This window comes from Neoarius graeffei, chromosome 11 (assembly GCF_027579695.1).
Source record: "Neoarius graeffei isolate fNeoGra1 chromosome 11, fNeoGra1.pri, whole genome shotgun sequence".
NCBI classification, from domain to species: domain Eukaryota; kingdom Metazoa; phylum Chordata; class Actinopteri; order Siluriformes; family Ariidae; genus Neoarius; species Neoarius graeffei.
This window is the reverse complement of record NC_083579.1, coordinates 18,101,415-18,120,621: the sequence shown is the minus strand read 5'-3', so window position 1 is coordinate 18,120,621 and position 19,207 is coordinate 18,101,415. Positions and strand designations below refer to the sequence as shown.

The following is a 19,207-nucleotide window of genomic DNA, read 5'->3' as shown; positions in this document are numbered from 1 at the left end:
AGACCTCACCAAAGGGACAGGTGGATCTTATGTCTGGTCTCCTCAGGCGGAAAAGGCATTCAGAGACCTCAAGGACCGCTTCTGCACGGCACCCATTCTGGTCCTCCCGGACACCTCCCAACCATTCATCGTGGAGGTGGACGCCTCGGACAGTGGTGTCGGCGCGGTGCTCTCTCAACGTTCGGAAGGAAAGCTGCACCCCTGCGCTTACTTCTCCCACCGCCTGAGTCCTGCGGAGTCCTGCTACGATGTGGGGGATCGAGAACTGCTAGCGGTCAAACTGGCCCTTGAGGAGTGGAGGCACTGGCTGGAGGGAGCGCAACATCCATTCCTGGTTTGGACTGACCACAAGAACCTGGAGTACCTCCAGCAAGCCAAGAGACTTAACCCTCGACAGGCTAGGTGGGCCCTGTTTTTCAGTCGGTTTGACTTCACCCTCTCGTACCGCCCCGGCTCCAAGAACACCAAACCTGACGCACTGTCCAGGCTGTTCTCTGCCACTAACAGGGAGAATGAAGTTGGGCCTATTATCCCTGTGTCCCGGATTGTGGCCCCTGTCCGCTGGGGTATTGAGGAGGCTGTCCGACGAGCCCAACGCCAGGACCCCGGTCCTGGGACGGGGCCACCGGGCCTCTTGTACGTCCCACATCAAACCCGGGCCAAGGTTCTCCAGTGGGGTCACTCTTCCCCTCTCACCGCCCACCCGGGAGCTCGAAGGACCCTGGACTTCCTGAAAAGACGCTTCTGGTGGCCTAACATGGAGCAGGAAGTAAGGTCATTTGTCCTGTCCTGTGAGGTTTGCACCAGAACCAAGAACCCACGACAGCGTCCCCAGGGTCTCCTGCATCCTCTGACCATTCCCCGGCGTCCCTGGTCCCACGTGGCAGTCGACTTCATCACGGGTCTCCCTGAGTCACAAGGTAACACGATCATTTTGGTCAGAGTTGACAGATTCTCCATGGCCTGCCGCTTCATACCACTGTGCAAACTCCCCTCTGCTCTTGAAACAGCGAAACTTTTGTTTAATCATGTCTTCCGAGTCTTTGGTCTTCCACAGGACATCGTCTCAGACCGAGGGCCCCAGTTCTCCTCCCGAGTGTGGCACGGGTTCTGCAAGGTCATCGGAGCCACTGCCAGCCTCTCCTCTGGGTTTCACCCACAGTCCAATGGTCAGACGGAGAGGCTCAACCAGGACCTGGAAACCACCCTGCGAGGCCTGGCTATGGATAACCCGACATCGTGGAGCACCTGGCTGCCATGGGCAGAGTACGCCCACAACACCCTGCAGTCATCGGCCACCAAGCTGTCGCCATTCCAGTGCCAATTCGGGTTCCAGCCACCTCTGTTCCCGGACCGGGAGGAGGACGCGGGGGTGCCCTCGGTCAACCAATATGTGAGACGGTGTCACAAGACCTGGAGCAAGGTCAGGAAGACCCTCATACAGACCTCCAGAACCAACCAGACTCAGGCCAACCGCCATAGAAGACCTGCACACACTTTCCGCCCTGGGCAGCGGGTTTGGCTGTCCACTAAGGACCTTCCACTGCGAGTGGAGCACCGCAAGCTTGCTCCTCGCTACATTGGCCCCTTCAAGGTGGTGCGCAGGGTGAACCCTGTCTCCTACCGGCTCCAGTTGCCCCGGACTCTGAGGATCAACCCCACTTTCCATGTTTCCCTGTTGCGGCCCGTACTGACGTCTACGTATGCCCCTGCCCCTAGGAACCCCCCACCCCCCCGCATCTTCCAGGGGCAGACTGTGTTCACTGTGCATCGCCTGCTTGACTCCCGCTGGGTCCGCGGCGGCTTGCAATATCTGGTGGACTGGGAGGGCTATGCTCCTGAGGAGCGCTGCTGGGTTCCTGCTCAGGATGTCCTAGATAAAGAACTGTGTCGGGACTTCCATTCGGCCCATCCGGATCGCCCTGGGAACGTCAGGAGACGCTCCTAGAGGAGGGGGTCCTGTAAGGACTAGGACTGTTTTGGCCTCTAGAGGCCGCTGTTATTTCCTTTTTGTGTCATGTTTATTTTGGCCTCTAGAGGCCGCCACTGTTCCTGTGTTTTGTGCTTTTGTTAATTGCCTGTTTAGTCCTAATTATCTTCACCTGTGTCCTTAATTAGTTTGTGTATTTATACCCCTGAGTTCAGTCCTCTTGTCACGGAGTCTTTGTGCTGTTATGTTTATCTCCAGTTTCCTCTGTACCGTGTTCTTTGTTTTGTACTTTGCTTTTCTGTTTTTTTGGCTTTTGTTTTGTACCTTTTGGATATTTTTATTTTTGTGATCTTCTGAGCTTTTGCATTTTTGCCTTTTCCTTTTTGGACTTTGAACTTTTGATATTTTATTTTTCCCTTTGTCTTCCCAGTATTGGATTATACTCTTTGTTTTTGTTTTTTTTGTTTTGCCCTGTATATAGTGTATATAGTATAAATAAACCTTTTGATACTTTTTCTACTTCCGCCTCACGCCTCTGCATTTGAGTCATCCCCCTGGTGGCCTAGTGGGGGATTGCTGGATTATCACACCAACGAACAGGTTCGAATCCCAGCAAAACCCTAACAGATGCGTGCTCTGCACTGCATCACTAATAATAAGAAACGCATAGAAGAACAATAGTGATGCGTGCTCTGCACTGCATCACTAATAATAAGAAAATAAGAAACGCATAGAACAGAAATGCATAGAAGAACAATAGTGATGCGTGCTCTGCACTGCATCACTAATAAAAATAATAAGAAACGCATAGTAGAACAATAGTGATGCGTGCTCTGCACTGCATCACTCATAAGAAACGCATAGAATAGTGATGCGTGCTCTGCACTGCATCACTAATAATAAGAATAAGAATAATAAGAAACGCATAGTAGTACAAGAGTGAAGCGTGCTCTGCACTGCATCACTAATAAGAATAAGAATAATAAGAAACGCATAGTAGAACAATAGTGATGCGTGCTCTGCACTGCATCACTAATAATAAGAATAATAAGGAACGCATAGTAGAACAATAGTGATGCATGCTCTGCACTGCATCACTAATAATAAGAAAATAAGAAACGCATAGAAGAACAGAAACGCATAGAAGAACAACAGTGATGTGTGCTCTGCACTGCATCACTAATAAGAATAACAATAAGAAACGCATAGTAAAACAATAGTGATGCGTGCTCTGCACTGCATCACTAATAATAAGAAAATAAGAAACGCATAGAACAGAAACGCATAGAAGAACAATAGTGATGCGTGCTCTGCACTGCATCACTAATAAAAATAATAATAAGAAACGCATAGTAGAACAATAGTGATGCGTGCTCCGCACTGCATCACTAAATAAGAAACGCATAGAAGAATAGTGATGCGTGCTCTGCACTGCATCACTAATAAAAAAAATAAGAAACGCATAGAAGAACAATAGTGATGCATGCTCTGCACTGCATCACTAATAATAAGAAACGCATAGAACAATAGTGATGCGTGCTCTGCACTGCATCACTAATAAGAAATGCATAGTAGAACAATAGTGATGCGTGCTCTGCACTGCATCACTAATAATAAGAATAAGAATAATAAGAAATGCATAGTAGAACAATAGTGATGCGTGCTCTGTACTACATCACTAATAAGAATAAGAATTATAAGAAACGCATAGTAGAACAATAGTGATGCGTGCTCTGCACTGCATCACTAATAATAATAATAAGAGGAAATGCATAGAAGAACAATAGTGATGCGTGCTCTGCACTGCATCACTAATAAGAAACGCATAGTAGAACAATAGTGATGCGTGCTCTGCACTGCATCACTAATAATAATAATAATAATAAGAACCGCATAGTAGAACAATAGTGATGCGTGCTCTGTACTACATCACTAATAATAAGAATAAGAATAATAAGAAATGCATAGTAGAACAATAGTGATGCGTGCTCTGCACTGCATCACTAATAATAAGAATAAGAATAATAAGAAATGCATAGTAGAACAATAGTGATGCGTGCTCTGTACTACATCACTAATAAGAATAAGAATTATAAGAAACGCATAGTAGAACAATAGTGATGCGTGCTCTGCACTGCATCACTAATAATAATAATAAGAGGAAATGCATAGAAGAACAATAGTGATGCGTGCTCTGCACTGCATCACTAATAAGAAACGCATAGAAGAACAATAGTGATTCGTGCTCTGCACTGCATCCCTAGTAAGAAATGCATAGAAGAACAAAAGTGATGCATGCTCTGCACTGCATCACTAAATAAGAAACGCATAGTAGAATAGTGATGCGTGCTCTGCACTGCATCACTAATAATAAGAAAATAAGAAACGCATAGAAGAACAGAAACGCATAGAAGAACAATAGTGATGCGTGCTCTGCACTGCATCACTAAAAAGAATAATAATAAGAAATGCATAGAAGAACAATAGTGATGCGTGCTCTGCACTGCATCACTAAATAAGAAACGCATAGTAGAACAATAGTGAAGCGTGCTCTGCACTGCATCACTAATAAGAAACGTACAGAAGAACAATAGTGATGCGTGCTCTGCACTGCATCACTAATAAAAAAAAGAAACGCATAGTAGAACAATAGTGATGCGTAGTCTGCACTGCATCACTAATAAGAAACGCATAGTAGAACAATAGTGATGCGTGCTCTGCACTGCATCACTAACAATAAGAATAAGAATAATAAGGAACGCATAGTCGAACAATAGTGATGCGTGCTCTGCACTGCATCACTAATAATAAGAATAATAAGAAATGCATAGTAGAACAATAGTGATGCGTGCTCTGCACTGCATCACTAATAATAAGAAACGCATAGAAGAACAACAGTGATGCGTGCTCTGCACTGCATCACTCATAAGAAACACATAGAAAAGTGATGCGTGCTCTGCACTGCATCACTAATAATAAGAAACGCATAGAAGAACAATAGTGATGCGTGCTCTGCACTGCATCACTAATAAAAATAAGAAGAAACGCATAGTAGAACAATAGTGATGCGTGCTCTGCACTGCATCACTAAATAAGAAACGCATAGAAGAACAACAGTGATGCGTGCTCTGCACTGCATCACTCATAAGAAACACATAGAAAAGTGATGCGTGCTCTGCACTGCATCACTAATAATAAGAATAAGAATAATAAGAAACGCATAGTAGAACAATAGTGATGCGTGCTCTGCACTGCATCACTAATAAGAAACGAATAGAAGAACAACAGTGATGCATGCTCTGCACTGCATCACTAATAAGAAACGCATAGAACAATAGTGATGCGTGCTCTGCACTGCATCACTAATAATAAGAATAATAAGGAACGCATAGTAGAACAATAGTGATGCGTGCTCTGCACTGCATCACTAATAAGAATAATAATAAGAAACGCATAGTAGAACAATAGTGATGCGTGCTCTGCACTGCATCACTAATAAGAAATGCATAGAAGAACAATAGTGATGCATGCTCTGCACTGCATCACTAATAAAAAAAAGAAACGCATAGTAGAAGAATAGTGATGCGTAGTCTGCACTGCATCACTAATAAGAAATGCATAGAAGAACAAAAGTGATGCATGCTCTGCACTGCATCACTAAATAAGAAACGCATAGTAGAACAATAGTGATGCGTGCTCTGCACTGCATCACTAATAAAAAAAAGAAACGCATAGTAGAACAATAGTGATGCGTAGTCTGCACTGCATCCCTAATAAGAAATGCATAGAAGAACAAAAGTGATGCATGCTCTGCACTGCATAACTAAATAAGAAACGCAGAGTAGAACAATAGTGATGCATGCTCTGCACTGCATCACTAATAATAAGAAAATAAGAAACGCATAGAAGAACAGAAACGCATAGAAGAACAATAGTGATGCGTGCTCTGCACTGCATCACTAATAAGAATAATAATAAGAAAAGCATAGTAGAACAATAGTGATGCGTGCTCTGCACTGCATCACTAAATAAGAAACGCATAGTAGAACAATATTGATGCGTGCTCTGCACTGCATCACTAATAAAAAAAGAAACGCATAGTAGAACAATAGTGATGCGTAGTCTGCACTGCATCACTAATAAGAAACGCATAGTAGAACAATAGTGATGCGTGCTCTGCACTGCATCACTAATAATAAGAATAATAAGAAATGCATAGTAGAACAATAGTGATGCGTGCTCTGCACTGCATCACTAATAATAAGAAACGCATAGAAGAACAATAGTGATGCGTGCTCTGCACTGCATCACTAATAAAAATAATAAGAAGAAACGCATAGTAGAACAATAGTGATGCGTGCTCTGCACTGCATCACTAAATAAGAAACGCATAGAAGAACAACAGTGATGTGTGCTCTGCACTGCATCACTCATAAGAAACACATAGAATAGTGATGCGTGCTCTGCACTGCATCACTAATAATAAGAATAAGAATAATAAGAAACGCATAGTAGAACAATAGTGATGCGTGCTCTGCACTGCATCACTAATAATAATAATAAGAAGGAGAAGAAGAAACACATAGAACAATAGTGATGCGTGCCCTGCACTGCATCACTAATAATAAGAATAATAAGAAACGCATAGTAGAACAATAGTGATGCATGCTCTGCACTGCATCACTAATAATAAGAAACGCATAGAAGAACAATAGTGATGCGTGCTCTGCACTGCATCACTAATAATAAGAATAATAAGGAACGCATAGTAGAACAATAGTGATGCATGCTCTGCACTGCATCACTAATAATAAGAAAATAAGAAATGCATAGAAGAACAGAAACGCATCGAAGAACAATAGTGATCCGTGCTCTGCACTGCATCACTAACAATAAGAAACGCATAGAAGAACAACAGTGATGCATGCTCTGCACTGCATCACTAATAAGAAACGCATAGAACAATAGTGATGCGTGCTCTGCACTGCATCACTAATAATAAGAATAATAAGGAACGCATAGTAGAACAATAGTGATGTGTGCTCTGCACTGCATCACTAATAAGAATAATAATAAGAAACGCATAGTAGAACAATAGTGATGCGTGCTCTGCACTGCATCACTAATTAGAAACGCAGAGAAGAACAATAGTAATGCGTGCTCTGCACTGCATCACTAATAAGAATAAGAATAATAATAAACGCATAGTAGAACAATAGTGATGCGTGCTCTGCACTGCATCACTAATAATAAGAATAATAAGAAACGCATAGTAGAATAGTGATGCGTGCTCTGCACTGCATCACTAATAATAAGAAACGCATAGAAGAACAATAGTGATGCGTGCTCTGCACTGCATCACTAATAATAAGAAATGCATAGAAGAACAATAGTGATGCGTGCTCTACACTGCATCACTAATAATAAGAAAATAAGAAACGCATAGAACAGAAACGCATAGAAGAACAATAGTGATGCATGCTCTGCACTGCATCACTAATAAGAATAATAAAAAGAAACGCATACTAGAACAATAGTGATGCGTGCTCTGCATTGCATCACTAATAATAAAAAAAATAAGAATAAGAAACGCATAGTAGAATAGTGATGCGTGCTCTGCACTGCATCACTAATAAAAATAATAATAATAATAAGAAGAAACGCATAGAACAATAGTGATGCGTGCTCTGCACTGCATCACTAATAAGAATAAGAATAATAATAAACGCATTGTAGAACAATAGTGATGCGTGCTCTGCACTGCATCACTAATAATAAGAATAATAAGAAACGCATAGTAGAACAATAGTGATGCGTGCTCTGCACTGCATCACTAATAATAAGAAACGCATAGAAGAAAAATAGTTATGCGTGCTCTGCACTGCATCACTAATAATAAGAAAATAAGAAACGCATAGAACAGAAACACATAGAAGAACAATAGTGATGCGTGCTCTGCACTGCATCACTAATAAGAAACGCATAGAAGAACAATAGTGATGCATGCTCTGCACTGCATCACTAATAATAAGAAAATAAGAAACGCATAGAAGAACAGAAACGCATAGAAGAACAGAAACGCATAGAAGAATAGTGATGCGTGCTCTGCACTGCATCACTAATAAGAATAAGAAGAGAAATGCATAGAAGAACAATAGTGATGCGTGCTCTGCACTGCATCACTAATAAAAAAATAAGAAACGCATAGTAGAACAATAGTGATGCGTGCCCTGCACTGCATCACTAATAAGAAACGCATAGTAGAACAATAGTGATGCGTGCTCTGCACTGCATCACTAAATAAGAAACGCATAGAAGAACAACAGTGATGCGTGCTCTGCACTGCATCACTCATAAGAAACACATAGAATAGTAATGCGTGCTCTGCACTGCATCACTAATAATAAGAATAAGAATAATAAGAAACGCATAGTAGAACAATAGTGATGCGTGCTCTGCACTGCATCACTAATAATAATAATAATAATAATAAGAGAAACGCAGAGAAGAACAATAGTGATGCGTGCCCTGCACTGCATCACTAATAAGAAATGCATAGTAGAACAATAGTGATGCGTGCTCTGCACTGCATCACTAATAATAAGAATAATAAGAAACGCATAGTAGAACAATAGTGATGCGTTCTCTGCACTGCATCACTAATAATAAGAAACGCATAGAAGAACAATAGTGATGCGTGCTCTGCACTGCATCACTAATAATAAGAATAATAAGGAACGCATAGTAGAACAATAGTGATGCATGCTCTGCACTGCATCACTAACAATAAGAAACGCATAGAAGAACAACAGTGATGCATGCTCTGCACTGCATCACTAATAAGAAACGCATAGAACAATAGTGATGCGTGCTCTGCACTGCATCACTAATAAGAATAATAATAAGAAACGCATAGTAGAACAATAGTGATGCGTGCTCTGCACTGCATCACTAATAAGAAATGCATAGAAGAACAATAGTGATGCATGCTCTGCATCACTAATAAAAAAAATAAACGGATAGTATAACAATAGTGACGCGTGCTCTGCACTGCATCACTAATAATAAGAAATGCATAGAAGAACAATATTGATGCGTGCTCTGCACTGCATCACTAATAAGAAACGCATAGGAGAACAATAGTGATGCGTGCTCTGCACTGCATCACTAAATAAGAAACGCATAGAAGAACAACAGTGATGCGTGCTCTGCACTGCATCACTCATAAGAAACACATAGAATAGTAATGCGTGCTCTGCACTGCATCACTAATAATAAGAATAAGAATAATAAGAAACGCATAGTAGAACAATAGTGATGCGTGCTCTGCACTGCATCACTAATAATAATAATAATAATAAGAGAAACGCAGAGAAGAACAATAGTGATGCGTGCCCTGCACTGCATCACTAATAAGAAATGCATAGTAGAACAATAGTGATGCGTGCTCTGCACTGCATCACTAATAATAAGAATAATAAGAAACGCATAGTAGAACAATAGTGATGCGTTCTCTGCACTGCATCACTAATAATAAGAAACGCATAGAAGAACAATAGTGATGCGTGCTCTGCACTGCATCACTAATAAGAATATTAATAAGAAACGCATAGTAGAACAATAGTGATGCGTGCCCTGCACTGCATCACTAATAAGAAACGCATAGTAGAACAATAGTGATGCGTGCTCTGCACTGCATCACTAATAATAAGAAACGCATAGAAGAACAATAGTGATGCGTGCTCTTCACTGCATCACTAATAAAAAAAATAAAAAACGCATAGTAGAACAATAGTGATGCGTGCTCTGCACTGCATCACTAATAATAAGAAACGCATAGAAGAACAATAGTGATGCGTGCTCTGCACTGCATCTCTAATAAGAAACGCATAGTAGAACAATAGTGATGCGTGCTCTGCACTGCATCACTAATAATAATAATAATAATAATAATAATAATAATAATAAGAAACGCATACAAGAACAGAAACGCATAGAAGAACAATAGTGATGCGTGCTCTGCACTGCATCACTAATAAGAATAAGAATAATAAGAAACGCATAGTAGAACAATAGTGATGCGTGCCCTGCACTGCATCACTAATCAGAAACGCATAGTAGAACAATAGTGATGCGTGCTCTGCACTGCATCACTAATAATAAGAATAATAAACGCATAGTCGAACAATAGTGATGCGTGCTCTGCACTGCATCACTAATAAGAATAAGAATAATAAGAAACGCATAGTAGAACAATAGTGATGCGTGCTCTGCACTGCATCACTAATAATAAGAAACGCATAGAAGAACAATAGTGATGCGTGCTCTGCACTGCATCATTAATAATAAGACAATAAGAAACGCATTGAACAGAAAAGCATAGAAGAACAATAGTGATGCATGCTCTGCACTGCATCACTAATAATAATAATTAAAAACGCATAGTAGAACAATAGTGATGCGTGCCCTGCACTGCATCACTAATAAGAAACGCATAGTAGAACAATAGTTATGCGTGCCCTGCACTGCATCACTAAATAAGAAACGCGTAGTAGAACAATAGTGATGCGTGCCCTGCACTGCATCACTAATAAGAAACGCATAGAAGAATAGTGATGCGTGCTCTGCAGTGCATCACTAATAAAAAAAATAAGAAACGCATAGTAGAACAATAGTGATGCGTGCTCTGCACTGCATCACTAATAATAATAATAATAAGAAGAAGAAGAAGAAGAAGAAGAAGAAGAAACGCATAGAAGAACAATAGTGATGCGTGCCCTGCACTGCATCACTAATAAGAAACGCATAGTAGAACAATAGTGATGCGTGCTCTGCACTGCATCACTAATAATAAGAAACGCATAGAAGAACAATAGTGATGCGTGCTCTGCACTGCATCTCTAATAAGAAACGCATAGTAGAACAATAGTGATGCGTGCTCTGCACTGCATCACTAATAATAATAATAATAATAATAATAATAATAATAAGAAACGCATACAAGAACAGAAACGCATAGAAGAACAATAGTGATGCGTGCTCTGCACTGCATCACTAATAAGAATAAGAATAATAAGAAACGCATAGTAGAACAATAGTGATGCGTGCCCTGCACTGCATCACTAATCAGAAACGCATAGTAGAACAATAGTGATGCGTGCTCTGCACTGCATCACTAATAATAAGAATAATAAACGCATAGTCGAACAATAGTGATGCGTGCTCTGCACTGCATCACTAATAAGAATAAGAATAATAAGAAACGCATAGTAGAACAATAGTGATGCGTGCTCTGCACTGCATCACTAATAATAAGAAACGCATAGAAGAACAATAGTGATGCGTGCTCTGCACTGCATCATTAATAATAAGACAATAAGAAACGCATTGAACAGAAAAGCATAGAAGAACAATAGTGATGCATGCTCTGCACTGCATCACTAATAATAATAATTAAAAACGCATAGTAGAACAATAGTGATGCGTGCCCTGCACTGCATCACTAATAAGAAATGCATAGTAGAACAATAGTTATGCGTGCCCTGCACTGCATCACTAAATAAGAAACGCGTAGTAGAACAATAGTGATGCGTGCCCTGCACTGCATCACTAATAAGAAACGCATAGAAGAATAGTGATGCGTGCTCTGCAGTGCATCACTAATAAAAAAAATAAGAAACGCATAGTAGAACAATAGTGATGCGTGCTCTGCACTGCATCACTAATAATAATAATAATAATAATAATAAGAAGAAGAAGAAGAAGAAGAAGAAGAAACGCATAGAAGAACAATAGTGATGCGTGCCCTGCACTGCATCACTAATAAGAAACGCATAGTAGAACAATAGTGATGCGTGCTCTGCACTGCATCACTAATAATAAGAAAGTAAGAAACGCATAGAACAGAAACACATAGAAGAACAATAGTGATGCGTGCTCTGCACTGCATCACTAATAAGAAACGCATAGAAGAACAATAGTGATGCGTGCTCTGCACTGCTTCACTAATAATAATAATAATAATAATAAGAGAAACGCAGAGAAGAACAATAGTGATGCGTGCCCTGCACTGCATCACTAATAAGAAATGCATAGTAGAACAATAGTGATGCGAGCTCTGCACTGCATCACTAATAATAATAATAATAATAAGAGAAACGCAGAGAAGAACAATAGTGATGCGTGCCCTGCACTGCATCACTAATAAGAAATGCATAGTAGAACAATAGTGATGCGTGCTCTGGACTGCATCACTAATAATAAGAAAGTAAGAAACGCATAGAACAGAAACACGTAGAAGAACAATAGTGATGCGTGCTCTGCACTGCATCACTAATAAGAAACGCATAGTAGAACAATAGTGATGCGTGCTCTGCACTGCATCACTAATAATAATAATAATAATAAGAGAAACGCAGAGAAGAACAATAGTGATGCGTGCCCTGCACTGGATCACTAATAAAAAATGCATAGTAGAACAATAGTGATGCGTGCTCTGCACTGCATCACTAATAATAAGAATAATAAGAAACGCATAGTAGAACAATAGTGATGCGTTCTCTGCACTGCATCACTAATAATAAGAAACGCATAGAAGAACAATAGTGATGTGTGCTCTGCACTGCATCACTAATAAGAATATTAATAAGAAACGCATAGTAGAACAATAGTGATGCGTGCCCTGCACTGCATCACTAATAAGAAACGCATAGTAGAACAATAGTGATGCGTGCTCTGCACTGCATCACTAATAATAAGAAACGCATAGAAGAACAATAGTGATGCGTGCTCTTCACTGCATCACTAATAAAAAAAAATAAAAAACGCATAGTAGAACAATAGTGATGCGTGCTCTGCACTGCATCACTAATAATAAGAAACGCATAGAAGAACAATAGTGATGCGTGCTCTGCACTGCATCTCTAATAAGAAACGCATAGTAGAACAATAGTGATGCGTGCTCTGCACTGCATCACTAATAATAATAATAATAATAATAATAAGAAGAAGAAACGCATACAAGAACAGAAACGCATAGAAGAACAATAGTGATGCGTGCTCTGCACTGCATCACTAATAAGAATAAGAATAATAAGAAACGCATAGTAGAACAATAGTGATGCGTGCCCTGCACTGCATCACTAATCAGAAACGCATAGTAGAACAATAGTGATGCGTGCTCTGCACTGCATCACTAATAATAAGAATAATAAACGCATAGTCGAACAATAGTGATGCGTGCTCTGCACTGCATCACTAATAAGAATAAGAATAATAAGAAACGCATAGTAGAACAATAGTGATGCGTGCTCTGCACTGCATCACTAATAATAAGAAACGCATAGAAGAACAATAGTGATGCGTGCTCTGCACTGCATCATTAATAATAAGACAATAAGAAACGCATTGAACAGAAAAGCATAGAAGAACAATAGTGATGCATGCTCTGCACTGCATCACTAATAATAATAATAAGAAACGCATAGTAGAACAATAGTGATGCGTGCCCTGCACTGCATCACTAATAAGAAACGCATAGTAGAACAATAGTTATGCGTGCCCTGCACTGCATCACTAAATAAGAAACGCGTAGTAGAACAATAGTGATGCGTGCCCTGCACTGCATCACTTATAAGAAACGCATAGAAGAATAGTGATGCGTGCTCTGCAGTGCATCACTAATAAAAAAAATAAGAAACGCATAGTAGAACAATAGTGATGCGTGCTCTGCAGTGCATCACTAATAAAAAAAATAAGAAACGCATAGTAGAACAATAGTGATGCGTGCTCTGCACTGCATCACTAATAATAATAATAATAATAATAATAATAAGAAGAAGAAGAAGAAGAAGAAACGCATAGAAGAACAATAGTGATGCGTGCCCTGCACTGCATCACTAATAAGAAACGCATAGTAGAACAATAGTGATGCGTGCTCTGCACTGCATCACTAATAATAAGAAAGTAAGAAATGCATAGAACAGAAACGCATAGAACAATAGTGATGCGTGCTCTGTACTGCATCACTAATAAGAATAATAATAAGAAACGCATAGTATAACAATAGTGATGCGTGCTCTGCACTGCATCACTAATAAGAAACGCATAGAAGAACAATAGTGATGCGTGCTCTTCACTGCATCACTAATAAAAAAAATAAGAAACGCATAGTAGAACAATAGTGATGCGTGCTCTGCACTGCATCACTAATAATAAGAAACGCATAGAAGAACAATAGTGATGCGTGCTCTGCACTTCATCACTAATAAGAAACGCATAGAACAATAGTGATGCGTGCTCTGCACTGCATCACTAATAAGAAACGCATAGAAGAACAATAGTGATGCGTGCTCTGCACTGCATCACTAACAATAAGAAACGCATAGAAGAACAATAGTGATGCGTGCTCTGCACTGCATCACTAATAAGAAACGCATAGAACAATAGTGATGCGTGCTCTGCACTGCATCACTAATAATAAGAATAATAAGAAACGCATAGTAGAACAATAGTGATGCGTGCTCTGCACTGCATCACTAATAATAATAATAATAATAATAAGAAGAAGAAGAAGAAGAAATGCATAGAAGAACAATAGTGATGCGTGCTCTGCACTGCATCACTAATAAGAAACGCATAGAAGAACAATAGTGATGCGTGCTCTGCACTGCATCACTAATAAGAAACGCATAGAAGAACAATAGTGATGCGTGCTCTGCACTGCATCACTAACAATAAGAAACGCATAGAAGAACAATAGTGATGCGTGCTCTGCACTGCATCACTAATAAGAAACGCATAGAACAATAGTGATGCGTGCTCTGCACTGCATCACTAATAATAAGAATAAGAATAATAAGAAACGCATAGTAGAACAATAGTGATGCGTGCTCTTCACTGCATCACTAATAATAATAATAATAAGAAGAAGAAGAAGAAGAAGAAGAAATGCATAGAAGAACAATAGTGATGCGTGCTCTGCACTGCATCACTAATAAGAAACGCATAGAAGAACAATAGTGATGCGTGCTCTGCACTGCATCACTAATAAGAAACGCATAGAAGAACAATAGTGATGCGTGCTCTGCACTGCATCACTAACAATCAGAAACGCATAGAAGAACAATAGTGATGCGTGCTCTGCACTGCATGACTAATAAGAAACGCATAGAACAATAGTGATGCGTGCTCTGCACTGCATCACTAATAATAAGAATAATACGAAACGCATCGTAGAACAATAGTGATGCGTGCTCTGCACTGCATCACTAATAATAAAGGCCCGGTCCCACTGGCCGATGGACACAAAACGTATGCAAAAAGGACACAGCGGACGAGCAAAATTTCGGGGGTGGCTCTATCCGTTTTCATCTGCTCCAGAAATGGACAAAATTGGCGAAAATTTGCGAAAACAGAACGGAAAAGAACGGACGTGGGTAGTATATAGTGGGGATGTTAAATGCATGTTCATAGGAAGCGTAGCGGATGAAAGCGGATGGAATTGGATGACAGCTCCGAAGGGGTTACCGGTGATAACTGAGAAGCGGACGCATAGCAGAAAGAGCGGATGCATAGCGGATGAAGGGGATGCATCACGTACGCCTAACGGAAACAAAGGGGATGTTGCGTGGATGTATATCGGATGCAGACCGATTGTCCGCTAGGTGTCCTTCTACATACTCTAGACATACTCCAGACATCCTAAATATACGAGATACATCCCAGATATAAACGCTTTGTCCGTTTTGAATACTTTATATATGAGATGCATACGCTTACATCCTTTCTATTTCCGTGCTAATAACCATGAATAGACGTTTCATGTACCTTATCTTTCCTCCCTCTTTCCGTTTTCAGCTGCAGTGGATGTGAGTTGCGAGGATGCCCAGAGGATGCAGAGAGGATACAGCAGACGTTTAACAGATGATAACGGACATAGAACGTTTGTTGCTCGTATATGTCGCGGATTTACATCGTACACGGCGGAAAGTTCATCCGTTCTAAAAGTTTTGTGCAGCTCAAAACTTTTTGCGCGGATGAAATCACAGTGGACGGATGCTCGATGGATAGAGCGTATGAAGCACGTATGCAATGAGTACACAACGGATGCATAGCGTTTTCTAACGGATGGCAAAGATTTTTTTACGTTTTACATCCTCTTTGCATCCGTAAGTGCAGTTGGACCGGGCCTTAAGAAAATAAGAAACGCATAGAAGAACAGAAACGCATAGAAGAACAATAGTGATGCGTGCTCTGCACTGCATCACTAATAAGAATAAGAAACGCATAGTAGAACAATAGTGATGTGTGCTCTGCACTGCATCACTAATAAGAAACGCATAGAAGAACAATAGTGATGCGTGCTCTGCACTGCATCACTAATAAGAATAATAATAAGAAACTCATAGTAGAACAATAGTGATGCGTGCTCTGCATTGCATCACTAATAATAAAAAAAATAAGAATAAGAAACGCATAGAAGAACAATAGTGATGCGTGCTCTGCACTGCATCACTAATAATAAGAAACGCATAGTAGAACAATAGTGATGCGTGCTCTGCACTGCATCACTAATAAGAAACGCATAGAAGAACAATAGTGATGCGTGCTCTGCACACTGCATCACTAATAAAAATAAGAAACGCATAGAAGAACAATCATGATGCGTGCTCTGCACTGCATCACTAATCAGAATCCTTCGAAAAACAATAGGGTCTTCGCACCGAACGGTGCTCGGGCCCTCAATATTAAAAAGGGGATGGGATGTGATTCGTTCAAACCCAATCCCTTTTTACCACTGCACTGGTATTCATATATTACACTTCATTGCCACATTACACTTTTGGCATGAGTTTCCCTTATCCTCAAATTACATTTTAGGCCCTATTTTTGTGTCTGTGCCACAATCATGAAAAAATAGGGTCCAACAAATCTCATATTGTAACCGGAAAAAGTTCAGTCAAGCTGAAATATCTGAACAAAGACAGATCTTTGTTTTACATGCAAGTCTTATTTCTTTACATACACCCACCAGCCACTTTATTAGGAACACCCATCCACCTGCTGTTTTATGCAGTTATCTAATCAGCCAATCCCTTAACAGCAGCACAATGCATAAACTCATGCAGATACAAATCAAGAGCTCCAGTTAATGTTCACTTCAAACATCAGAATGGGAAAAATTGCCATCTCTGTGACTTTCACTGTGGCAAGGGTGTTGGTGCCAGATGGACTGGTTTGAGTATTTTAGAAACTGCTGCTCTCCTGGGGTTTTCACACACAACAGTCTCTAGAGTTTACACAGAATGGTGCGAAAAACAAAAAACACTGAGTGAGCAACAGTTCTGTGGTAGAAATACCTTGTTGATAACAGGGATGCAAACACACCCATCTCATTCATCTCATCTCATTATCTCTAGCCGCTTTATCCTTCTACAGGGTCGCAGGCAAGCTGGAGCCTATCCCAGCTGACTACGGGCGAAAGGCGGGGTACACCCTGGACAAGTCGCCAGGTCATCACAGGGCTGACACATAGACACAGACAACCATTCACACTCACACCTACGGTCAATTTAGAGTCACCAGTTAACCTAACCTGCATGTCTTTGGACTGTGGGGGAAACCGGAGCACCCGGAGGAAACCCACGCGGACACGGGGAGAACATGCAAACTCCGCACAGAAAGGCCCTCGCCGGCCCCGGGGCTCGAACCCAGGACCTTCTTGCTGTGAGGCGATAGCGCTAACCACTACACCACCGTGCCGCCCGCAAACACACCCATGATGGTCAAAAAAAGAGTGAGGTAGCGCGGCGACGCGGACCCCCCACCACACACACACACACAAAATATCAGTCAGACAACAGTTTCAACAAAACATTAATTACTATTATTTATTAATTCAGTTCCCAATCCATCTTCAGTTCCCCACCCCAAAGTCAGTCCATCTTTACTCCTTTTTCTTCCTTTTCTTTGCCACTTCCTGAAGTTTGTGTAGTGCCTTGGATGTATGCACCAATAACTCATAACACACACATGGGTTACACATTACCATTTGATCACTCAATGTTCTAAAATAGCAGCTAGTCGGGTGCTAACGGTTAGCATTTTAACTAAGCCAGACAGCCACAAGCTTTAATAAGACCAATTCTTGCATGTATAGAACAGTATTACGACACTTAAATATTATCTAGGAACAAAAAACAATAGTCATTAACCCATGTAGACACTATGTTGAGAACATATATAGTCATCATGCAACTCCTCAAATAACATTACGTTTTTCAGGTGTTTTTTACCCCAAGGATAGGTCATGGCTAATATGGTTAGATGAAGGAGGCTAGGTTACGAGAGACAAAGTTAATATATGCACAATTATTTTAACACTTACGCTTTGATTATAGATGAGTAAATGACTTCCACTTCAACGCTGATCGTTTACTCCCAGTCACCGAGGCTCCAAAGAAATACACACTAGTAGATGGAATTCAGCAAGTTGATAAATGAACACACCTCTCTGAGGAAAAGGCCGGGAGTCACGTTCCTTAGCAACCAGATTGCCTAGCCATCGGTTCCATCCACTGACACTGTAGCAGCTAGCAGTTTGTAACGGAACGCTGTTGAATATTAAAATAGCAGCCAGCAGCTACACTGTCAATCTTACTATCTCTGCTGTCAATGGTTCCATATATCCACCAGGGGGAACCAAACGTTGTATGGTCTGCACAGTACTCGGGTCTATAGACCCCTTTCACATGACGTCACCGCGCAGCGAGATTTTGTTAGGCGCCATATTGGAAGACCAAGTACATGCACTCACAGTATAAAATAAAGTACGAGCGAGAGTAAAGTGACACGATGGATGATAATTCTGGTTATGTGAGTACATTACCAGTTGCAGAAAGGGCACGGTATGTGGAGAAACTGGCTGTGATTGATGGGTTTGACCCATATGATAAGACTCGGGGCAAGGGAGAATGGAAACATAAGGAGGACCTGACACCAATTCTGCCATCTGTTTGCTACCCAGACATTGTAAACTATTTGTTGTTTACACCCAGTGCCTACACTCAGTGTTCGAACTATGCCGATATTTTCGGGGGGGCCCCTTTTTTTCCCTTGGGGGTGTGTGTGCTTGCGCTTGTCTTGGAGCGCGGATCTCCAAACACATGAGAAGCCTATCTTACGCACATATCACGCGGACTCCACACCTCCACACACGCATCGCGTCTGAAGTCATAACTCATCAGGGGAAATCGTGTCCACATTGGCATGTTCAAA

General features: G+C 40.9%; 1 protein-coding gene across 1 annotated transcript in view; it reads right to left on the bottom strand.

Annotated features, from left to right (window-relative positions):
* Nucleotides 1-19,207, bottom strand: part of xdh (xanthine dehydrogenase) — a 121,555-nt gene that overhangs the window by 83,638 nt on the left and 18,710 nt on the right. The gene's annotated exons all lie outside the window — the stretch shown is intronic.